Here is a 26,732-nt window from a genome sequence, read left to right as displayed (position 1 = left end):
TACGTATTCTAATACCCTAAGCTCAATTTATTTTTTAATTTTCCCTTACATTTTTCATCACCTGCCATGTCATATTGTAACTTAACATATCCTAATGAGTTCATAGTGCTTGCTGGAGCATGAATAAAGATCCTAATTAAAATGAAGTCACTATTATGAAGATATTTCTAATAGTAAATTCTGTCCTTAATCATTAAAAATGGTAGTTTTGTACCCAAAGGTTACTTTATTTCTTGTAGCGTAATGAACTCTTTTCTTAGCCTCTACCTTTTATCCAGAAAAGTATGCAGTTTTGTGATCCAATTAAGCTTCTCATGACCTCATCCTTTTAAGAAGATATCTGACATGATCACAAATGGAAATTGGTTAAAACATAGCATGTGAGCATTTGGCCAAAGAATAACACACTTCTGTCCAAAATGTTCAGATAGGTAGATAATATTTTTTAAGTTAATTCACTGGCTGAAATTTAGGTAAAGACCAAAGAGGTAAAAGAAGGTAAGGATTTGTTATAGATCATCTAGTTTCCCAAACTGATAATTTAGGTTTCAAATGGCTGGTTGTAACTTTTTGTGTAGTTCTTGATAGCTGTTGCTGATTTCCCCTCAAATAATAGAAATAGAAAAAAATCTTCAATAAGATCTATTCCCAAGCTATATCCCTAGGAAGTGTCTAGAAACATATTTGTCCAATATCTCCCAAATCAAATATGCAAATTAACAACATGAAGTATACTCATTCTTTCATTCATACTGTAAACAATTACTGAGATACGGAGGCAGGGAGAGTCAGAATAATTAAGGATCGTAAAATTGGGACAATAATAATTCTGATCTCATAGGGTTATTGTGAGGTTTAAATGGGTAAGAACTTGTAAGACTTTTGTAAATATTAGCTGCTATAATAATTATTTTTATGAAAGCATTGATATTGATGATTTTAGCTTTTTCATTGTTTTGCTTTGCATTTGAGAAGGGGGATAAGAAAGTAGAAAAAAAAGATGAAAGCATAATGGGATGGGAGGGAAGAACAGAGGGAGGATAGAAAGGGAGAGATAGGGGGAGCAAGAGAGGAGAGGGGCTGAGACACACAGAGAGAGAAATGGAGACAGCGACAGAGAGAGGTGGCAATCAAGCTGCTTCATAAGGTTTTTTACAAGATATTCCTGTAAAATTATTATTCATAACTAGTTTTACCTAGACAAGCAAGAAAAGAAACAGAGAGACAGACAGTCTTGGTGCAAGGTGAATTCTCTGCTTTTTGGTTTGAAGTCTTTTTGTTGATATTGCTATTTGTTTTTTGTTGTATTGCTAATTAGCGCAATGCACTAATCAAACATGCCAAATAATATTTTCATTCAGTTTTCATTTTGTGAGATGAAATGTCTTCCCTCAATATTCTACTTAGCACCTTGATAGAGAAGTTCACTCTTCTTAGGTAAGGTCAGCCTCCAGTGCTTCTGGAGCTATTCATTTTATAATAACTAAATTTCACAACTGGTTCTGAAAAATGCAGATTTTTTTAGAAGATGTTTCATTTGGAGAATAAGTACAGTGGATGGCTGCTGGGCCCAGAGGAACTTCAGGGAGAAAATAAGCAGGAAGGTACATCTCAGAAAACCTCCCTCATTGTTTTCTTTCTTTTTTTCTTTTTTTTTTCTCTTTTCTTCAGTTCATCTAAATATTGCAACTGCCTTGCCATGGAACAGAGCATTCTTTTGACTATCTTTGTTCACGTATGAAATCTAATCAATTTCAAAGTGAGATATTAGTCTTAGGGACCAAGATATTTCTTCTCAATGCTAAAATAGATTAAAATTGACAAAAAAAAATAGGGTTCTTTTGATTATGTTGAAGTCACGTCATTGAAAAAGTATAACTTCTTTGGAATCTACTCATAGAGGTTTAAATTTCATATTACAGATTAAACAGATAAAAAGTAGGCTTGACAACAAAATGAGCAAAACATAGTTCTTAAAGTTTCTTAAGAATTAAAACATATTGAAATAAAATAATTTAATTGGAAGCCTTTTAAAAGCTGGATGTGGAGAGTCATCGTGTAAGTGGTTGTCAGAGATCACGGAAGGGTACATGTATCACCAAGGGGTGGGAGTGAGAGTGCAAAACATATTCTCCAATGCCCATACCTATGGACAGTGCTAATGAAAAGAACATGGCAAGACTGCAGAGTGGTGTGGGGAAAACAAACATTTTCAAAGATAATTTTTATCCACCCTTCTTTCCCCCTCCCAGTTTGAGAGAACTAAGATCATGAAGATCAAACACATTTTGAAATTAAGTACAGCTGGGTACAATCCCAGCCGAACTATATAAGCCATTTAATTTAACCAGCTCAAGCCAGTTTAATTTGATTAGCATCATTTTCTGCAGGTATAAAATGGCAATTGCAATAGGTACCCCAGAAGGTTGTTAACATAAACAATGATGATCAGTTTTTAACTAACATTTTTGAGTATTTACCATGTGACAGTCACTGTGCTTAAGCACTTTACATATGTACACTTCAGATTATATGAGCTAATGCATATTAAAACACCTAGTCTCATGCCTGGCATATGGTAGGCACTAAGTAGCTAATCTGTTTTCCTTTCAAGTGCTATAGAAATACATATTACAAATAAATGCAAATATAAATAAAGCTAAATTGACAAAGACTCTAGGGAACACACTATACTAGTGGTATAGAAAGACCTGTAAATGGATAAAGCCGGTACCAGGTAGTAAGTTTTATTATATTGATAATCATGATGATCAAAGACAGCCCAGAGGAGGAAAAAAGTCACACAGTGTATTCCAATGTAGCAATTCTGTCTTTCCTTCTTCAGGCTTCTCTATTTTTCATCTCTTTCAGTCTCCTATTCATTACCTCAACAAATACCCAGTTATGAGTGAATGTGACTTTATTGTGGAAGAGGAAGCAACATTCAATTTCTATTCCTCCACATTGCCATATCAAGCTCTTATTTCAAAACTGCTGTAAATTGGTATAAGCAAGATAACAGTTTAGTGCTTTTTGTCTTTTTTAAGTTTAGTACTTCTGTTGTTCCTGAGCTATGCTGTGGATGAAATCTGTACCAGAAGATTGTGTATTTGAGGAGGTATAAGCCTTGCTTCATGATGTCTACATGAAATCTCTTTTAACGAATGGGATTAGTATCCAGCATGAATGCCATAAAGAAACTTGCCAACAATCAAAAACAATAACAACAACAACAAAACTACAAAACAAAACAGACAAACCTATGTTTGCACTAGTGATCCTCTACCTGTGACCCCAATATTAAATGCTTCTTTTTAGGCATTTTATACTGTTTCCTCGCTGTCTACACGTTCAGGGAAAGCCTGACGTCAAGCAGCATGACACAGTTTATCATCATTGAAGTACTCCATACACTATATAAGGCATGAATAAAAATGAAAAAGAAAGATTCTAAGATGTATTTAACACCTAAAATGTAGATATTCAATTAAATGTGATCTCACATAGTACTAGGTTTAAAGTTCCCAACTACTCTTTAAATTTTGGTATGTAAGCCAATGAGTAGGACAATTTATATTCTCAGTGCTCCATTCTTTTCTTTCCTTGTCATCCATCATTTTATCCTTCAGAAAAGAAAACCCTCAGAAGTTTGCCCTAGGCAGGACTGACTCTTTCCCGGGGATGCTGTCGGCCTTGATGGAGTCAGACAAGGCAGCGTGCTCTGGTTTGGGCTGTTCGTTTTGTTCCCTTGACTCTCTAGACCATACCCTTTGCCTGCTTTCTGTTCTCATGTTCACTGATATCACCTCAGGCAGAGTTCTCAGTGCAACTGAGATATCTTTCTAGAAGTGTAGTTTTCAAACTTTAGCTGAAGTATCATTTTTTAGCATGCAAAAGTATTACCTAGGGAGCTTGTTAAAAATTCAGGTTTCTAGAAATCATCCCCAAAGATCCTGATTTCATCTGATACAGGGTGGGATCCTGGAGTCTAAAATGTCGGCATGAATTGCTGGCTACTTTACTGTAGGAGATCCTCAGCCCTTGGAGAAACGTGATTCCAGGCTGTGGGTAAACCTTTCCTCAGCCTCCTTAATTATCGTTTCTTGCTAATGAGACATTTCTGCAGCTTTCTCAATGATTTTAGCACCAAGCTACCCGTCTCCTCAAAATGTCTGCCATTATTCTCAGGGAATTTGACATCTATTTTGATGAGCCTCCTAATAGTCTTGTCTGAAAATTCTTCAAATCCCTCTTCACCACAATCTTTAGAAGTTATATTTCAGATTTTGACATCATCTTTGAATTGTTCAAACATTTTACATTTAAAAAAAAAGTCCCTGATGTAAAAGACTTTATTCTAACCTCACTTCTTAATTTTTAATAAACTATTTGTTACTCCTACTTGATAATAAGGTCTTAAATCTTTCAAACTGCCTTTTAATCCAATCAATCATGATAATAGAAGCTCCAATTTCTCAGTACCTACTGTGTGTTAGGTCCTCTACACAGCACTTGACATCATTTTTCAAATGTACTGTGAGGTTGCTATTATTAACCTCATTTTACAGCTACAAATGAGGCTCAAAGAGATTCAGTAGTAAATACAAAGATACATACATCATTTGTAAATAAAAGAAACCAAATTTAAAACTATGTATGACTGCAAAACCCTTACACTGACTGACATAGCTTTCTTACTCAATTTAGATAAAATGGTCATTACTTTTTCTTGCTTCCAGTAGACTTTCCATGGTCCTCATCCATTCTTGCTTATATATCTTTACTTAATTATGACTTTTATTTGGAATGTTTTACAAAACCAATGAATAAATTAAGATATCAAATCTTCTTTTTTTATATTTGAAAACCATCCTGCATTTCCTTCCACTTAGCACTTGTCATATACTGTCTTTTATGAGTTATTTATATATGTTTCCCCTCAAGCAGATTGTGAACTCTTGGAGCAAGAACCAGGGTGTAGGAAGAGCTCTTTCCAGGGAGTCGGGCAGACCTCAGTACCAGTCACAGTTCCAGCACTCACTGACTATATGATCTTGACAAGATCTGACTGTCTCTACACCTTAGTTTATTACCCACCAGAATTAATATTATCTATCACAGAGGGTCATGGTGAGGATTAAACAATGTTTTGTATTTGATGTGTCTGGAGTAACACCTTGAATATAGTTGGCACAACACATTCTGAACTATAATCTCCCTGACACTGATTCCTGCCTCTCACCCCCAATACTAATCAGCAAAAAGGAGGTCACATCTGTCACAAATAGTAAGTAGTATAGTAGGACCTGTAGAACGGCTGCTTGTTGTTGATGTGATATGAGAAGAAACATCTCCAGCTTAATTCTTAAAAGGATATGTCTGTTTAAATTAGTCTTGACATATTCACACGATACTGCCCAAATTAAAAATAAATAAATAAATAAGGTTTTAACTTTATAAATGAGGGAAATCTCTTCAGTTTAATCACACTTCATCCACCATATTTATGTAAGTCAATAAGAGCTGGAGGGTTTATGGTTCACTTTTACATTCATATCTCTTGCCCAGCAAAATTAATTTGTATATATATATATATATATAAATCTATTATACCAAAGTGGCAGTCATACCTCCACAGGAATTTCAAATGTTTTCCCATAAGTGGGCATGTGATCATACTTGCAAGTCAGCCCAGGGTATCTCATCACAAGTGTCAAAGCTGAGTTAATCACTTTGGGCAAAACAACACAGAGAATTAACCATTTCCCAAATGGTAAGTTGAATACTTATGAAGGCCTTATTAATCCACTGGAAAATTTCATTAAAAACTATATTATACATGAATAATTTTATTTGCCAGGTATAGAAGCTTTGCACGTTTACTATATCTGAAATTTGTTTTGAAAAATATGATACCATTTGGTCATTGCTTTACACTTACTTTCCAAGTGAAACAGAGAGAGTTCTTTGTCGTAAGCACATTACGTGAATGGCACAGCTGCAAGTGGACATGGCTAAATGGCCGCGTGGAACTTCTTCTCTTAGTGAGGCAGCTAGCTTGAATCGACCCTCTAAAACACATCTAGTTTCTCATGACAGATTCAATTTCTCCAGAAGGTTGCTTGTATATATGAGGCCCTGCCCCACTTTTCTGAACATTTTGTGTCTTACAAGGTTGTCACACTATGCCAGATTATTTTTATCTTGCTATCATGGAACAAAACTCACCAAAAGCCTGAAGCCAGTGTTACACACTGTTACATGATTGTTCAGGGGCAGAATGATACTCAGTTTCATTAAGGGACAGCCTTTCAATGTCAAAAAGACCAAAGGGCTTGTTAAAATCAGACTTACCCTAGCAGTCCAAGAAGTAAGATGTGGCCAGTATTCTACCAACATCTGGGAAGAGAAGTCTAATTATTTGTTGCTGGCATGGCTTGCAAGAATGATCTAATTCTAGACAAGATTACTCAGATCAACAGTTTGTATTTAAAGGCTAGCTCTTAGGTTCCTCTTTTTAAACTTCAGTGATGGGAACATGGAAGTCATATTTTGAGGAGAGAAGATATTTGCATTTTAGGGGCTATATGAATGATCAAGAAGGGAAAACCTTACATTCTAAGGCTTAGAACATGACCATTTATACCTGAGTTTATATGGGTTGTGTTTTTAAATACAGATATATCTAAAAACTAGATCAACAATGAAGACACTTATACAAAGAAATAATAACTCTGACAACTTTACCCAAATATATGCCTTAGTTCTGTAAGTTCTTTTTCTTTGATCTGCAGGTCATCTTCTAATCTTTCTATCACAGTAACATAAGATTCACTGACTTTCTTCTTCCATTCATCTAGCAAAGAGAAACAAATGGGATTGATTCATAGCTGAGCTTTGTAAAATGTAGACACAGATCATAACATACAAGTAATTAAAATGCTGTTTTTTACTCTGAATTTTATAACACTTTATTTAAATTACTGATTGTGAGTTTAAAATGCAGATGCTTATATTTAAAATGCAATCATATTGAATTGTAGTAATTAAAAACCCATTTGATATTGGATAATATATTTACATGGAAGAATATATTTGACTTATTTCATTTGATTTTATTGCATTATAATTATAGCAATCTCTGGTTGCTAGATAAGAGTTTTTAGATTTTAAATACTAGATACTTAAGATGTAATCTTAAAATCCCTATATTCAGCAGCATTCCAAAATTTTTTCTATAACATTATACCTAGGAACTAATATACTATTATAAGAAATTTTCTGTTTTTTCTAAAGATCTTTCAGAGAAAAATAATTTGAGATAATCTTCTCAACACTTTCATATATGTTGTCTTATCCTCTGTGTAAAAATTAACAGATATTCTAATGACATGTTAATTATCTATAACTACTACTGAACTATATTATATTTAAAGATATAAAAATAATTACCAGTGCAAGTTTGAGTTGGTCTAGATTTATAATTTCCCATTTGTTAGAAGTTTCTTCTTTTCCCCAGTGCAATTCCTCGGGTTACAAGATTCCAAGTTCAAGTGCAGTGACAATCCAGTTGAAAAATACTTTGATAGTCTGGCTAAAAATAAGCTGACTGCCAAATGGAATGTCATGCAACAATGACAAGGAACAAAATAGTTTGTGCTTTCAAGGGTGAAATCATAAAGGGAACTAATCAGTCTGTTTAAAAGAGCTGTACCAAAAATAAATAGTAAATGTTTCCATAGGATTGTTTGACTCCATCAATTGATTATCTACTCTTACATACTTTCACGGGACATTTCTTTAATCGGTAAACCGAAAAGGTGATTCAGTTACATCTGAGGTTCACAAAGAGCTATGAAAACCACCTAGATCTTCTTTCAGGATTATTTTCTCCCGAGCCAAAGTAATGGCCGTTGGAAAAGAGTGACCAGTGACAGAATCTGTCTCTGTAGTAGGTAAATAATGGAAACCCACATCCTATGGCATGCTACGAATGAATGTAAATTTGGCATATATTAGAGCTATAAAATTATGTCTGTAAGAAGAAATTCTCAACATAGACCATAATTAATTTATACTACTTGTTGAACATACTGACCATAAGAATCATTGATCAGAATTTAAGACTCAGAGTTCTTCAAATAGCAATTCATAAAATAACAGACAAAAATAATAAGATTACAAACAATAAGATGAATGCTTACAGTGTGCCAGACACTAGACTAAGTGCTTTATATGCATTTTGTCATTTTTACCTCATATAATCCTGCAAGGAATATATTGTTCCCATATTATGGATGAGAAAATCCAGATTTGCTAGTATGTGGAGGAATCTGGAATTAGTTTTGAGTCTATATGATTTTAAAGTCCAAGTTATATATTATTACTGATAAATCTCCCATAATTTCTCTTTCATTCACCTTCCACTTACTTCACAGGGTCATTTCTCTTTGTATATGTGTATTTCTAGTGATATAAATAAACTCAGAATATGATGGAGAATAAATGGAAAATTCCCAAAGAAAATTTATCTTGATTTTTAACTATATAGTTCTTCTGGATAATGTAATTATACCTAGAATATATACATTTCAATCTTGAGATGCAACTCCAGAGGTATAGTTTTAATGTAATGGTAGGTATAGATTTCACATTCATATATAGTTGAATGTTCAAAGAACTGTTTCTTTTTTAAGCAAATGCTTCAACAAATTTAGTGTTCCCCCCAACTTTTTCTCAGCAAAGTTAATCCAAGTTCCAGAGGGAGGGTCCCCATACTGATCAGACATAGTCAGAGAAGTAGGTACCTGACTTGGTGGACATCTCTGTCCTTCCCTGGAATTAACTCTCCTTACCACTCCTCAGTATATGCTGCCATGGCCCTTGATGTCTGCTACATTGTGGGGGCCTTTGGCTACTTGACCCACGAACTCTACATTTTCCTTGTTTGAAGGCCAGATATCTTCTACCACACCAGCTTTCTCTCGGCACTTGTATGATCTCTGTCCCTTCAGGTTGGAAAGTCTTTGCTTTCCCCAGACATGCTGCCTTCAGGCCCATCGGCCAAGGCACTTGACTTCCTCAGTGCTTGGTACTGAAGACCAAGTAGTCGGTACAGTCCTGAAGATCATACTGGATAGTCTTTTTTTAAGAGGCTTGCAGTCCCTCAGGGGTATATCTTGGGAGGTAAGGCATAAGCTCTCCCTTCTCTCAGACATCCCTAAAATTCATGGTTTTTACACCTTGAATCCGGAGGGACAGGGATGGGAGTCAGGGCTCTATTCCTTCTTGAGGACATCTAAATCTGCCTATTTTCCCTAATCTTCTTTCTTTTTTCTCTCTACTATTTCAGATCCTGCACCAGTGTGTGTGTGTGTGTGTGTGTGTGTGTGTGTGTGTGTGTGTGTGTGTGTGTGTGTGTGTGTGTGTGTCTGTGTCTGTGTGTCTGTGTGTTGCCCCTATCAATGAAGGAATAGCTAGTTCTTATATCATCTTGCACTGTCTTTCCAATTTCCTCTTTGATATGTAAGTTTAATGTATGGATTTTTAAGATTTTCCTTTTAATTTTCAAAAGTCTTTTTATCCTCTCAGAAAGGCTGGCTCTTACAACTGAAGGCTTTGACTTTAAAACTATAATTTCTACTATGAGTTTGAAAATCCAATCAGTAATTCAGTTGACCCCAAGGGAATATATTTTGCTAAAAAAAGGTAGATAACGATATACAAATGTGGAAAATGCATATCTCAATACCTAAAATATTAAATGTCATTGCATTTCCTAATTCCAAAGGAACACTATCTATAAGCCCTTTTTATGAATGTGGGTCTAGGTCATGGGTTGAGGGCAAGTAATCCTCCTGGGTGCCTCCTGGGTGAGGAAAAAGCTGGGGTAAGTAAATAATCCAGGGTAACGACCTTGCTTTTCTTTCCTAAAGAATGCTGGAGGGAATCCACGTGGAAGCAGGAAATATTCCCCCCCTCAACTCAGCACATTTCTGTAAAAATTACTTCTCTCTACCTTGAGTTGTTCACATGCTCTAAATTGAATCATACTCTTCCCAGTTCTGAGAGTTCCAGAAGTGTAGAAAGCATGTTATCTCATATGTTATCAAAAATACAACCTAATTACAAAAGTGCTTACCTTCAGAAAGTTTAGTGAGAGTAGATGTTACCTGAGGAGGCTTGTGAAAAAAAGTAGAAACCAGGGCACCATACCCAGAAATTCTGATTCAGTAACTCAGGATTAGGGCCTAGGAATCTGAATTTTAACAGGCACCTTTAATAATTCTAATGTGAATGCTACATGAAACATATTCGAGGAGCACTGTTTTAAGATGGCTTAAAGTAAGATGCCTACTTACCAGAAGGTTTTTGATCCTTTGAATTCCATGTAACAGAAGAGAGAAGAGAAAACTGAAATAAAGAGAAAAAGATGGTTTCAGATTCTCAAAGGGTTCTATCCTATGGTAATCACTGGGGCAATAAAAGACTGGGCTGTGCGTGCATAGTCTCATTTTGTAAATGTTAATCACAGAAGTGGAAGCAACCAAGCTGTCTTTTCACAGGTGAATGGATAAAAAACAAATGTGCATGTACATTCAAAAAATGGAAATTTATTCAGCAATAAACTAAAGGAGCTACCAAGCCAAGAAAAGTCATGGAAGAAACTTAAATGAATAGCTAAGTGGAAGAGCCAGTCAGATAAGGCTACATACTATACGATTCCAACCACACAACATTTTGGGAAAGGGAAAACTATGGAGACAGTAAAAAGATGAGTGGTTGCCAGGGGTAGCAGGGAGAAGGTGGGGGATAAATAGGTGGAGCACAGGGAATCTTTAGGATAGTGAAATTATTCTGTATGTACTGTACTGGTTCAGAAAACCCCACAGAACCTTAAAACATTAATGTAAACTATGAACTTTAGTTAATAATAATGTATTGGCTCATCAGTGGTAACAAATGTACCAAATCACAGTAAGATGTTGATAGGAGAAACTGTAGGCAGTGGGAGGAGTTATTGGAAACTCTTCGTACTTTCTGCTTAGGTTTCCTGTAAATCTAAAAGTGTTTTAACAAAAAGGTCTATTAATTTTTTAAAATTAAGAAAATGAAAAATAATAAATAAATAATACCAAGAATAGTAATTCCTTAATAAGACCACTTGTGCTTTTCAAGGAATATTTGTAACTTATAAGGAAAAGCCTTCTCTAAGCAATACATAACTAATAGTAAATACTTTTTCTTTTATACTTGCTTTTGTATTTTTTTTTCATTCAAAATGTCAGGGTAGATTTAGTAATTGCCTTATTTCTTCAACTGTTCCTTTTCAACCAGCCTTTGTGTTCTACTGAATTGCCTAAATCTAATGTTAATCCCTTCCTCTCTTCGACTGATTTATCAGACCACTTCAGCACATACATAGGTATGTTCTATACTCCCTTCAATAAGCCTGTTTATATTCTTTTTGACTTTCTTTATTTTCAGTTTGTATGATTTATTTATCCCAATCTACACTTGCGCATCTGCTATTTATATTTTATATTAGTCTCTTAATAAATATTTAAAAGGATGCTTTCAAGATGAAAAATACAAATTTGACCTTGACACTTCTACTGTTATGATTCCAACAGAGAAACTATAAAGAACATGTATCCCATGAAATCAAACTGATACACCTAGAACAACTCTTATCACATGTAAGAGTGTGAATCCATTTATATTTAAGACCTAGACCACTCTTCCATTGTGTATGAGTTCTTATTAAGATGTGCCCAAGTTTAAGGGAAGTTTAAATTTTTGATGTGTTGCATCTGATTGACAAGCAATTAAAAGAATCATTGCTTTAGATACAATAAACCAGAATTACTAATTATTATATATTTAGTTTTTTCCTTCTTTTTAATAAACATTAAATTACTTATATTGAAAAAATGTCATCTAAAAGAAAAATTGAGCACTAAGATGTCTACACCTACTCAATTAAAAACTTTCTTTAATTTCGTTTTAAACAATATATTTTTGTATTTAGACAAGCATAATTTGTAAAAATCTTATTTGTCAAACAAGTTTTCTTTCTTTTCCACTAGAATATCTAAATTTATACTATGTTGGATAAAACTAAAAATCACCATTATGAATCTGAACATTGGTTGTAATATTCAGATTAATCTTCAAAAATGAATGGGACTTAAGAATATATAATAGTGAAAGTGAATGTGAAAAAAATCAACAATAAAGTGATTTAAATAGGTTTTCTCAATATCTCTGTGAGAGTATATTAAAGAAAGAAAAAAATTGCTATTTTTGTTCCAAATACTACAACTGAAAATGCAAAGATCTTAATCTTTCCTGCACCTTCCTTTGTTACTGGGGGAACGTGTGGTAAAGTCTATTAATGAATATAAATTAAGCAGCAATGAGTAATATCTCTGTCATTGGCTAAAACTTTCCTTCCCAAATTGATAGGGCTTCTTTCAATTTTCAGTTCAGCTCTTCACTGGCTGACTGATTCATTTATTCATTCAATAAGCATGCACTGTACTAAGTACTCCAAAGAGTTCCCAGCGGCCAGGGATAAGCAAGTAAATAGGCAACTGTATCTGTCCTATAATAGAAACATAAATGATTCATAATGAGAAGGTATATCCAATAAAGCCTAGATTCAATTGGGAAAATTTTCTTTGAGCATTAAAATCATCAGAATAATCTAAACTTCATGACTCAGGCCACGTCCATTCCTTCTTCATTCTTCTTTCTCTCCTCCTAAGAGTCAGCTGGCCTGCTAAGGAACTAACATTGGGTTGTAATTATAATTCAATTAATAATTAATTATTGTCTTTGAGCAAATAACATTTCTATGTCTGAGGTTTGTCATTTAAAAACAAAGAGGAAAACAGGTGGAGAAGGGAAACAAAGTAGTTACTTCTACTTAATTGAGTTAGTTTTCTGTTTACTTATAAAATATCTACTGTTCCTCAAAGTGAAAAGAAAACTAATTTGATGTAGGTGGGACAAATTACTTCAAAGAAATGGATCTGTGGTTGTTAGAGAGCCCGCTGAGTAATTCCACATGACCAGTTCCTAGCTTAGTCCCTCCAAACAGAAACAATCTCAGTTAGCAGTCTGTCCACGCATAGTTATCATCATTTTTGTTACATCTCCCCATATATCTTCCCAGCGGAAGAATAATGATAATGGTTATTATGCCATAGAATCTCACGCCCCACTCCTTCCCATACGATATCATGTGAGTGTCAGAAATGGCATCAAATTTTGGATATATACTCAAAGGTTCTTGATCTCCCTTCTGTTCACAAAGTCCAGCTCAGTATCCTACCAATCAGAACTGCCACTGACACAATTGTAAAATGTATTCCATCCATGTTGTACTACAGTTGTGGAATTAGGCTGGCTCCCTTCACAGCTGAAATGTTATATATATATATAACATTTATATATATATATAAATCTTGAATGTCCTGAATATAAATTAAAAGGAGTGCAATGGTTAAATTAGCATAAAACTGTTGGGGGTACCAATAAGTCAACTTTTACCCACAGCTCCATTAATGGATTTGATTGGGTGAATTAACAGAAAGTCACTGTAAGTCCACACACTTTTCCGACTTCTTCTTGCAGGGGCTACTGTCTCTGAAGCCAATTATTAGAGGACTTCTTATAGCATGTAATGTTTCAGTATATCCTTACTGCCAAGAAGACTTTTGATAATAAATTTCAGTTAAGTCTTTCTAATTTTATATACTCAACATATATACTAATCAATTTATATCTTATTTTATTGGCATCCAAATCATACATCTTTCCCATCCAGTATTCAAGTTTAATAATCTAACTATGTATAAAATTTTGTATTTTCAGTTAGAATTTGTGAACAAGTTACTTGTGTTTTCTTCACAATTTTACTCCTCTTCTTTAATATGGGTTATTAATAGACTATAATTGTAAACTTCAGGACGATTTTTTTTCATGTAAAGTCATTTTTAGAAGTTACCGATACATTTGAATAAGTGTGTATTGTACTTTCCCAGTTCGGTAATATGGAGAGTGATTACCTCTAGCATTCTTACCCATATTTCCCATGAAAAAATTGTATTCCCACTTCAGGATTCAATTTAGGTGTTAGCACCTTGCCAAAGTAGTGTTTACAACATCATAAACTATTCATGCCACCTTCTCCCTTGTTCTCATTGCATCTAGTACTCTGCTTTGTCTCCTGAACACACAATTGTGTTCACTTGAGCCCCATACTAAAGTGTGTGTGTGTGTGTATGTGTGTGTGTGTGTGTGGCGGGGGAGGGGGATGAATTAGTAGATTTAGCTCAGCACAAAATCCTTAAATTTTTTTCAACAATTCTAGAGAGGTTTTTGCCAAATTATAAAGTGTAGAAATTATTAGAAGCACCTCCTCCATCATGGCCAAGGATCCCCACTCTTATCACAATCAAACCTTACCATTTAAAATTACAATCTCCTAAAAAAATGTGACAATGAATATACGTATGTTCATGTATAACTGAAAAATTGTGCTTTACACTGGAATTTGACACATTGTAAAATGACTATAACTCGATAAAAAAAAAGTGTTAAAAAATAAATAAAATCACAACCTCCTGAGATATAAAGCAAATGATGTCCCTTGGGAGTCTTACATGCTTAGGTTTGTTAAGTCATGGTGGAATATACTAGGTTTAAATTCCAAGTCTTGAGTCTAATTGTTAAGCTGGCTTATTATGTGACACCATTTTCTAACTGCTGTCCAGAGTTTTCCAAGTTGAGGTCTAGGTTTGACTACACAAATAGTTACCTAAAATTGTCCCCATAGTTCCCTGCCTCATATATGCAGCCAGGGAAAACATGACGGAGCCTGTCTTGAAGGGTTATGAAGCATTTGGAACTTGTGAGGGCCTTAGGTATACCAGAGTGAGAGATGAATGCATGCTATCAATTGGGGTTTAACAAACTAATTCCACAGTTTTTTTTTTTTTGAAATTTCTATTTCGCATGATGCTGAAAGGCCTCTATCTCACTTAGCTACATAATGGTTAAGTTACTAACTAATCACAATAGTCATCTATGGATCCTTTAAAGCCCACATTTCCTATCATTGAACTATTCTGTAATTCTCATTTATTTCTATTGAGTCTGGACGTGTACTAATTCACAAAATCATCTTAAGATGAAATATTAGGGCTACATTCTTTAATGTTATTAAAGGTGGTTGTTATACCTTTTTTTGATGGTCAAATGTATGTATATTTGGCAAGTATGTACAACAATTATATATGTGTGTACATACAGATTATATATACTAATACATGCAAATGTTATATACATACATTATATATTTCAAGAGCAATGATAAAACAAAATGACAACATTAAATCTTACTCTAAGTTAAGCCTATATGAATGCAACATCTGTTTCTATTAAAGCAACTATTACAGAAGATAGAATTAATACATTTGCCTCTCCTATTAGGCTGTGAGAAACTTAAGAGAAGGAATTATGTCATATTCAGTTTTGCATTCCCAACAGCCTAGCACTGTGTCTGAAAGATATAGATATAAATTAAATTGTTTTGGATTGAATTGAACTGAGATAAACTGAACGAAACTGAATTGGATTGAACCAACTAAATTGAGTAGAATCAATCCCTTCACTAAGGGAAACATTGCTCGAGTCTGGAACAGAAGTAAAGGGAGTACAGATGAAACCATTGCCAATTCTGTACATAAAACACTAAAGCATTTTTAAATTCTATGCAAAGATAATTTCAACAATTTTTAATCTCTTTATTTTCTTCATCTTCCCTTTAAAAATTAACCTAATTTGTAAGAAGCTTTTGCACTACTTGGAGTTACTAGCATTAATCTTTTATACAAGGTAGGTGATGCTCTAGCAATAATATACAAGCCAAAATTTCAAGGAGCTTTTATTAAAAAAAAAAACTGTAATTACTAGGACCTATTTATGGTCAACTAAATCAGAACCGACTGGGGTTAGGCCCTTGAATTAGAAGAAAATCAAAACTCCAAAAGTGATTTAGATACAGCTTGTCTACAACATAAATATGCAGCAGGGTATCTGCTTGGTGTGTGTGTGTGTGTGTGTGTGTGTGTGTGTATCTGCTGAATATAACCTAATTTTACATTCAAAAGTATCACTTACCCTATAAAGTAGCTTTTGATGAGTGTCAATGAATGGTGCAAAAACACACTGCTATATAAGTTAAGAAGAGGAAAGGGTTATATTGGGCTGGATCCAGAAGGATTTTTGAACATAGCATGACTTAAATAGGTCTTGTTTCTTGTGGAATTTTAAAAATCGTGGAATATAAATAACTATTTAAGCTTGAGCACATGATAAATTGAGAGCATGGACACAATTTAAATCACTATATCACTTGAGAGAATTCAGAGAAATTATTAAAATGATGTTCATTAAAATCATTATTGCTCTACACAGTAAAACAAATTAAACAAAACTGATGGGATCAAAATAATTTAAACGTAATCTTGATTTTTTTTGAGACTAACAGTTGATGAGATTAAGCTAGGCAAAGTCATAAATAACAAATGTCAGAGAAAGTATGTGGTAGCCGTGATGGAAAATACAAATCAGATAGCTAAAAAGAGTTTCAAAAGGAAAACAAAAAGTCTAACCAAGAGAACTTAGAAAAGCTAAGAAAACAATAATTATCAGAGGAGAGGAGCACCTGGGGAGTGGCAAAAGCTTGTGTCTATCGTGAGAGGAATATGCAAACCATGTAGGTATTCATGGTATATTATGGCAAGAAACACCAAGGAAAGTGAGTGGGTTAAATACAAGCATCATTTTATAATGAGGATGATAACAATTTTGCATGTTGTAAGTCTCTTGAGGTTACATTTGAAATGTAGTGTTCAATGCTGGACACCTACCTCATTAATGAAAGAAATAACGATCAAAGAAAGAAAACTTTTCTTGGAAATACAGAAGTGGATTATGAAATATATTTGCCGTGGCTCAAGATAGGAATTGTACATATTCTCTAAATGTTCCTTTAGTAACTCCATGAAATTTTTCTAGACATCATAATTGAACAGGCAGCACATTTTTACCCATTTATGAAGTGTTTTCTAATTGACATTTGCAAAAGACTTGCTAGTAATTTTTATCAAAGCATTGCACACTTACATCGCCCAGTGGCCTTTGGTGTTCATGTATTTTAACGTTTGGCTTAATGCAGATCACAGTGAGTTAGCGGTAGCGCTGGGAACCAAGCTAAAACACTGTCCAGTTTTTATACTTTGCCATATATTGAGCTCTATGCTTAGCTAGAAAATTATATTCTGTTTTTACTTACTGGAAAACTTTCAAGATTGTTTCAGTGCTTTAGCAAATGTCTGATTACAGGCTATAAAATATGCATTTATATAAGTACTTTGGTTGTTACTGATGTTATTTTTCTACTGCGTAGCTAACTACATAAACACATTCTTTTTGCTTTTTAAATCAGATTGATATAATAACATCATATGTGGTGTCATCTCTGTATCAATAAGAAAGTCACCTGAATTTTGGTTCAGCACAGATGATAATAAAGTCTTGTAAAGACAAAATGTAGCTTATTCATGTCTAAATAAAGACATTTCCCAGAAATACGTGTTTAAAGAGAATATAAAATATGGATTAAAAACTCAAGTTTTGATTCCCCAGCATCTCCACCAAAAAAAAAACAAAACTAAAGTTTTGAAATTAATATTACCTTTTTTCAGGTTTAAAGTTAATATGCTTCTGTGAAACTTTGTACTGTGTTAATTTGCTTGTGAACTTCCTTTTTCCCAGTTTTTCCTTGCTGCAACTGTACACAGTTCAATATGTGTTACTTATGGTTAAGCACATTTGTCACATGAATCACCACTTTCCCTTAATTTATAGTGTTTTACTAGGAAATGATCTGTGGGGAGACACCATGTTTTCTTACTTCTCTATTTTTGAATGTTCTAACAGAGTCTAGAGTCAGCTTTGTCAGTAGGTAGCCAAATATCGGGACAATTGCCCTCCTCCATCACACACATCACCACTGCTGCTGCTGCTGCTAATACATCACTTCCTGTCTTCTCTGAAAGAGATCATCGATCTTATTTTTGGCCAGCATTTTATTTCTAAGAAGGTGCCTGGACATTTTTATAAATATGATATCACTTATATGTGGAATCTAAAAAAAAAAAAAGGACAAATGAACTTATTTACACAACAGAAACAGACTCACAGACAGAAAACAAACTTACAGGTACCAGAGAGGAAAGAGGGTGAAAGGGATACTTTGGGAGTTTGAGATTTACAGATACTGACTAATATATATAAAATTAACAGGAAGTTCATACTGTATAGCATAGCACAGGGAGCTATATTCAATATCTTGTAGTAACTTATGGTGAAAAAGAATATGAAAACAAACATATGTATGTTCCTGTATGACTGAAGCACTGTGCTGTACACCAGAAATTGACACAACATTGTAAACTGACTATACTTCAATAAAAATATTAGAAAAAAAAAAAAAAGACTGTTACTTAACCTAAAGCTTAGACATTCCTTCAAGCCACTCTCACTCTCACACACACACTTCTGACTGGGCCTCTTTGAGACCCTCCTATGCTCAGGCACTCTCTCTTGCCAATATACAAAAACACTGTTCCTACTGCTAAAGTACATTCTCTTACTCTCTCTCCTCTACCCACCACAGAAACAACCAAAGAAACATAAACAGGCCGTTCTTATTCTTCCTCTAGGTCTCAGTATAAATGTCACTTCCCCAGAGAGGCCACTCCTGATCACGTAGCTTTGTTAGTGCCTTATGCTGACTGCTCCCATCATACCCTGTAGTTTGCTTATTGTAGCTCCTCTGATCACAAGTTATTGCAATGGTTTTTTCCCCTATCTTATCATTTGCTAGACTGGAAAACCCTAAGAGCAAGGAAAAATATACCCAGTGTTTAGCAAAGGCCCTGACACGTAGTTAACATTCAACACGTTTGATAATTTGAAATCACAGCAGGTTTACCAGTGCTCTATATTATTTGTTTGAAACTATAACCTTGCTTTTTAGGGAACTATGTCAGTGCATTTCCTACTTCAAAGCATATACATTGGACATACCTCCTGTCTGCTTATGCATTCTCTGAATTCCTCTGTAAAAGATTTAAAATGGGTTACCATCTCCATACCAGGCATTATGCTAGGTGCTGGGTTGTTTACCTCATTATATGATTTCTTTAATGTGGACTAAAATGGATGAGGTTTTAAATGTATACCTTTTTTCTCTTCCTAAATTTAGCACTTCCATGATCATTACATTCTATGATCATAACATCCATTATAAAAATATATCATCACTGGTACCATCTCCTCCACTAATACACCATGCCTTCTACTAACAAAAATATACCATCAGTAGGGAAAACGTTGAATAATAAGCCAATAAAATACTTATAATTTGTGTTTCATATAAATGAGAATAGATAACTGATTTTTAAATTCTAAATAAAATATAAAAATAATAATCACAAAACATTGAAGAAATAAAAATAATAACAGAGACTATACAAACCATTTTAGGGAAAAGCTTGAACCCCAGAATATAAGTGGAATAAGGAATAAGTTTTTGCCTTGAGGAATTTACCAAAAACATACATTTGGTCTTAGGTTCCAAATAATCAGAGATGGCTCAGGGTTCCCACATGTTGATGATTTTTATAGGTGATCTTTGGTATATTAAGCTGGAACGCACCCAAAAATATGCCTTCAGATTAAGGATCAACTAGAAGTAAATATGTCATACCCTATTCCAGACCAAAAGAATTGTGGAACAGACAGCTTTGGCATGGAACCAAACAGGAGAAAACAGAAAGAAAGTAAAATTAGGTCCCTGAGAAATTATGGCCACAAATATGCTCTCTACTATAGATTTGCCCTGTGGGTATGCAGACTGTGGCAGGCTAAAGAACTCCAGTTGAACTTAGTTTAAGATTGTTACTAATTGGTAATGCTTCTGCAGTCTCCTGACAGAAGCAAATGCAAAGCCCCTGAAGGAGGTTCCATTCATCTTAGGCCATGGGGAAGCTCCACGGATACTTTACCAAGGACAATGAGCAGCGAACAATCAAAGTTAATCAGACATACTAGAAAGCATGGTAACATGAGCTGAAACACAAGCATCAGAAGTAGATCTCCACTGACTTCAGCTAGCGGAATTACCACAGTTTACAGAACAACTGTGCTTGCTTACCGTATTTAAAGGAAAAAGAGAGAGTAGCAGTATGAGAGAGATGACAATGATAACTATCTCTCTAGAGAATAGGAAACTCTGAAAAGAGAAAAGCAGACATCAATGAAAAGAAAACTCTATAAATTAAAAAAATTAGAAAAAAATCAGAAATTTTTCACTTCATTTTTCCTAAAATATTTTCAAGAAACAATGACTAAATTGTGTTTTCATTTTAAATTCACATTTGATATTTCAAGCTGAAAAGAAAAATACATATGCCCTTCAAATATATTGATCAATTTAATATTAACTGGTTAACAATTTTATTAAATGTTATATATTCGAAGTTTTAGTCACCTAAGCAAATTATTTTTAAAAATCTTTGCAAAATTTAACTCTCTTCACCTAATGCAAGCCACTTTTGCTGAAACCTCCTGATACTTCAGAGATTGCTAGAAAGTAACTATATTTATTTTGCTCTTAGTAATCCTCAAAAACACATGGACTCAAAGCTCAACCCAAAATATGGTTAACTTTGGACATCTGTTATTCCTTGATTTCTTTCTGAAACAAACTTATTAGGAGTCCCTGCTATGATGATAGTGTATTTTGTGCACCTCTTGGAATAAATAATGTACAGGAATCATTCAAATGCATATTCAGTGGGAAGCCATCTGGCTTCATATGAATTTATGAATATTTTAGCTTGCTCAGCTAGTCAAAAGTAAAATCTGGCACTTGGGATTATCATGTAGATTTGTGACATACAGTATAAAAAATTTGCTGCTATAAATCAATGATTGACATATCTACTAAAGCATAGTTTATTTCTTTCATCATTGATTGAGCCCACTTAAGTTGTGTATAATGTTGCATGCTTAGTTTGGAAGTCATCATAATTCAACATGAATTAGTGCAATGTTTTATTAAAATAGTTGCATATAAAAAGAGAATCTTGGCATTGTGTTGGACTTTATGGGTTACTGTAGTGGACACTGTGATGAGGCACCCACACTTTTCTTCAGTGAAGGACTTACTACCTAAGCTCCTGGGAGTGTTGTCAGTAGGTGGCTTTTGACTGTCAGCCCCATTCACAGATTGCCTCAGTTACAGAGAGCTGTCTTGCCCAAAATACTCCTTTCCATGATGGCCGTATCCAATGACAATTGATGTGTAAAATAAATCAGGAGTTCTCAGGTTCAAATCAGGCTAGCACTAAAGTGCCATTCTAACACCACAACTCCTCCTGGGATTAATCAATCAAGACGGTCATTGGGCCTGCATTACAGCTTGACTTTCCCTTTCTGTTCAATCTTGTTCCTGTTCCCTTCCTTGCACAATTGGTCCCAAGGGCACTCCTTAAAAAATGTACTGCACTCTATAAAGTCCCTCTCAGCGGATGCTTTCCAGGACACTAAACAAGCAGGCATTATCTAATCCTACCTCTTACCTAAAACAAGAACTTCTTGGGAAACTGTCTTCCAGTCACTTTTCTCACTGCTTCAAGTATTAGGAGGCTTATTATCTCATAAGACAATTCACTCTATTATCGAGCAAAGCCATTTCTAATATTGTATAAACACTTTCATCCTTGCAACATCTGAAACAATAACTTTATCATTCTACCGAATTAATCATCAGTGAATTAAATGGCATTCTGATACATGCTCACAATTTATAGGATTACATTTTTAACATTTTTGAGAATTATAATTTGATAATCGGAAATGTGATTGGATAGTTGATAGCACATAGATGATATGATAATGAATTATACCCCAAAGGAGTGAATGTGGGTAGAGAAATCTAAACACAAAGATCTGTGACCTTCCAGTGGTACTAATGAGGTAAGAATGATGATGAGGAGCAAGTTAAGGAGACTTGAAAAGAAGGATCAATGAGTTAGGAAAAGGATTAGTAGTGTGCGGTTCCTTGAAGCCAAATGACGAATACATTTCAAAGAAGGAGTGAGCACTTAAGACAAATGCTGCTGAATGGGAATGAAGATGAGAACGAGAAAGAATACTGCATTGTTTTTCTTTCAGTTTTATTCAGATATAATTGCCATACATCAAAGTATAAGTTTAAGGTGCAACACATAATGATTTGACTTACATATATCATGAAATGATGATTACAATAAGTTTAGTGAACATCCATCATCTCATATAGATACAACATAGAAGGAAAAATATTTTTCCCCATGATGAGAACTCTTAGGATTTTTATATATAATCAGTTTGTTTGCTTGTTTTTTTTTGAAGTATAATGGACTTACATAGCACTGATAGTTCCTGGTGTATGATAAAGTGATTCAATACAAAATGATCACCATGATGAATCTAGTTACCATCTTTCATCATACAAAGATATTACTGGGTTTATCAATAGTAGGAGCACTAGAAATCTGCAAAAGAACAAGTCCAGTGGAGTGGAAGTAGGGAAGTAGAGACTGAACTAGACTGAAGAGTGAATGGGAGAAATAGTACTGAAGAATTAAACTTTAGATAATTTAATCTAGGAATTTTAGTGTAAATGTAGCAGAGAAACAAAGTAAAAGTTAAAAGAAGTGGAGTCAAGAAAGAATTTTTTTTTTAGTTAGAAAATAATAGCATTTTTGTGTACTGATGAGAATGACCCAGTAGAGGGGGAAAACTGTTCATACAAAAGAGAGAATTGCTTGACAAGTATCCTTGTTTGTAAGAATGCAAAGTTACAAAGAAATCACATTTTAATGATCTGATTGCTGAATGATGGTGATTTAGAAAACTCAAAGTATATGCTTATTTGAGGGTAGGCAACTTCAGGAATAATCTAGTATATTCCTAGAACCCACTTCAGAACTTGTAGCTTCTCTGGAGTCACTAGAATACTGAAGCAAAGATCAGACAAGATTCAGAGCCTTACAGAGCATTCAGATTTCATGAGAGTAGGCAATAAAACGCTTCACGTTCAGTTGATGAGAGTAAGGTATCTCAGTTTCTAAAGACAAAAACTCTTTCATATGATACTATTCATAGCATCCTTTAGGTTTAGCCTCCTGCCACAACCACAGGAATCATCATTCAATAATATACAACATTAGAGGCCATTATTTAGAAAACAGTTACAGTAATGGCATGTGGCCAGTCAGTCACCAATAACAGGGATACTTTTGGTTGTACTAGTTCCTCTAATGCTTGACTTTTCAAAGTTAAACAAAGAACATGTATAACAGGGGGAAATTTGTATCTATAAAGCTTTCTAATGAAAGTATCTTGGTAATGAAAGGGCCTTATGTGTCTGAATATGTGAAGATCAGCTTTGTGTTTGGAGCATGGTCTGGAAGAGAGCAGAACTGGGCAGCCTACTAGAATGAAAAAGATTCAACTTCCCAGAGATAATCTATGCAATTCATATACATATATAGTGACTGGCAAGGGATTGTTCCAGGAACAGAGAGAGAACTGTCAAAGAGATAATTTTAGATTCAATAAAATAGCCAGTAAGAAATTCTTGGTGATGAAGATGCCAAAGGACTTCTAACAACAAGAACAGTTATTGAATTTGGTGTTTTAATTGGTCTGATATTTATTCTCCTTCCTCACATCACTCCCACTATAGCCACAATCATCAGAGAGATTTGCTAAATGTACAACTTGCGTGTCAATTTTTTTTTTTTTCTGGAGGGGTAGGGTGAGATGGTAGGTATGGGAAAGAGGGAAAGTCTGAGACTAAAAATGAATTACATAGTAAAAAAAAAAAAAAAGAGTCAATTAACTCATAAAACCATGAGAAAATCACATTCCAAACAGAACTAAGTCACTAGAAGTGGAAGCTTAAGGCCAAAGGTGATCATGAAAATATATACTCTCCAAAAATTCAGATATTTGGGAGAAGGTTTGGACATTTATGGGGCTTAGAATGGTTAAGCTGATATTGTCTTATCTAAAGAGGATGCAAAATTCCAGCTGACATCTGATTACATGCAGTAAATATACAAAAGACAAAAAACAGCAATGTGTGTGGTGTAAAGACTGCATACTAGAACTGAGCAATATTTCACAGAAAAAGAAGCATAGAATATTAGAAAGTAGTATGAATCATCCTAAAAGGCAAAATGAGATATAAATACAGATCAAATCAATGTAGCAAGGTTGAGATGGTAACAATATTCTTTTTCCTTTCAATGCCTGATCTTTAAAAATATCTCTTTTGCAGGCTGTCTGCAACTTTGCCTTGATGCACAATTATAAAAATCAGATGATGGTTTATTTTATAGCACAGAGAAAAGATGCTATACTGCATTAGCCTAGGTCACAGTGGATGGTAGCTTAAATAAAGGTCGAGAGAAGTGGATGGATTTTGATTATGTTTTCAATGTGTAGACTGTTGCTTACTAAAGAATTGGGTGAAAAGGATGAGGGAAAGATGTGAGTCACAGATGACTTCTAGGTTTTTGCCTTGAGCAATCTGTTTAGTGATTGTGATATTATCTAGATGGAATATATCATCAGGATTGATAATAGTTCCCTAAATAGAGATGCCTATTGAATATCTTTCAGTGATGAAGAGATATGAAATAGGCAGGTAGATATACAAATATAGAATTTGGTGTTGAATATATTATGATGGCTAGTAGAAGAAACTTCAGAATCACTGTAAAGAAAATATAAAATAGACTGTATCCCAATGAAATAATATGGCTTAAAAAGTTCTGATTTGTTGTTTATTTCTTAATTTTTATTTTTGGGGAAATTACAGCATGGTTGTAGTCTAAAGATATGGAGATAGATTTCAGATACAAGAAAAATGTATAAATTTGCAAATTGCTCCTTCTCTACTGAAACCATAGCAATATTTCTTTTGTATTTAAATATTAGCAGCTGCAACAAATAAAAAAGAATTTCTACACTTTCTCCTTTTCTCATAGACTGGCTTCCACAGACAGTTTTTTATTTGACTGGATAATGGTTAATTAGAAACCCCATTAACTTTAAGCAATTATAATGAGTGATGATCTTTATTATTAAATTTCATTAAAAATTGATCCCTGTGATACATAAGCAGTGAATTTCATAAGTTAATTTATGACCTTGTCGGTGCACCTGTACATTTAAAATCTGCACTTGGACCACTTGCTATGATCATAATTATTTCTTTGTGAAGTAAAAGTTTTCCAGTTGTAGATTTTATTAAAAATGTTTTAAATTTCTCTGAAGAACAGCACATTGGTGAATATAATCTACTTTTCTAAACCCCAGGGCTAAAAATAATAGAAAAGAAACCAATCATGTAAAACTTCATTGAGTAGTACAACACTTCTCAACCTGCAAATGAAACGATTTGATTTCCAAAGTTGTGTTTGAAAGACTTTTGCCTCAATATATAAATGCTTTAATTCTTTCCAGGGCAACATGATACTCTCTTACAATGAAGCAGTAAATGAAAACTAATTTGAATCATCTGAATGATCAGCAGAGAGAAGAGTTGATGCTAGCGAAGAAAAGAAATTTAAAAATCATTCACATTACTTAGCCACAAAATGTTGGTTGTAGCAAAGATTTTAAGAGCCTTTAAGGAGGCTGGAGATTCAACAAGCAGATCGGTAACACACCATAAAACAGTGCCCAAAGAATATAGACATTAGAGTTTTGATTGTTTCAGCGATGCACTGAAACGCAATTGAAGAAATATAATTTTGGCACAGAGAGCTAGGAAATGACAATAGCAGATGGATTGCATCAGTCTGCAATAATCAGAGATGAATTGCTCTGTTTGAATGATTGAACTTTATACTTTGGAAGGCTACTAGATTCCTGCAGCCGGAGGCTTCAAAAGATAGACTATTTGTCCAGTCAGCCCAGAAGGAAACATTAAGTCTGTTAGTTTCAGTCATTTACTTTGCATGAGCAATAATGCCCTTGGGTTGAACATCTTTAAACACAAATGTCAATAATCAAGCTGCGTTACAGGTGGATGATAACAATGACTAATTCACAGACATTTTCCCCCTCAACTCCCTGTCCTTGCAATATCAATGCGGTAGGAAATCAGCAGCATTTATTACTCCTTTATTCCATTTTTGTGCATTTTTATTTAAGTATGATAGACATACAACATTATATCAGTTTCAGTTAGACAGTATGATGATTTTAAATTTGTATATATTGCAAAATAATCACTACAATAAGTCCAGTTAATACATATCACTACACATGGTTATGTATTTTTTCTTGTGATGAGAACTTTAAAGATCTATTCTCTTAGCAATTTTCAAATATGCAATACACTATTATTAATTACAGTTGTCATGCTGTACATCCCATCCCCATGACATTTATTTTATAACTGGAAGCCTGTGCCTTTTGACTCTATTCACCCATGCGGTCCACCCATCACTTTCCACCTTTGAAAACGACCAATATGTTCTCTGTATCTAAGAGCTTGGTTTTCTTTTGGGTTTTTTTTTGCTGTT

The 26,732-nt window shown here is 34.2% G+C and overlaps 1 protein-coding gene across 1 annotated transcript in view; it reads right to left on the bottom strand.

Annotated features, from left to right (window-relative positions):
* LOC102519218 (serine/threonine-protein kinase TNNI3K) overlaps nucleotides 1-26,732 on the bottom strand; it is a 285,392-nt gene that overhangs the window by 250,535 nt on the left and 8,125 nt on the right. Inside the window, exons 2-3 of the mRNA XM_032494576.1 lie at nucleotides 10,362-10,413; nucleotides 6,748-6,856 (exon numbers count right to left, since the gene is read on the bottom strand). The gene's annotated coding sequence lies outside the window, so the exon portion shown is untranslated. The remainder of the gene's footprint in view (nucleotides 1-6,747; nucleotides 6,857-10,361; nucleotides 10,414-26,732) is intronic.

Source organism: Camelus ferus, chromosome 13 (genome assembly GCF_009834535.1).
Source record: "Camelus ferus isolate YT-003-E chromosome 13, BCGSAC_Cfer_1.0, whole genome shotgun sequence".
Lineage (NCBI taxonomy): Eukaryota > Metazoa > Chordata > Mammalia > Artiodactyla > Camelidae > Camelus > Camelus ferus.
Note: the sequence above shows the minus strand (reverse complement) of the source record. Positions and strands in the feature narration are given on the sequence as shown.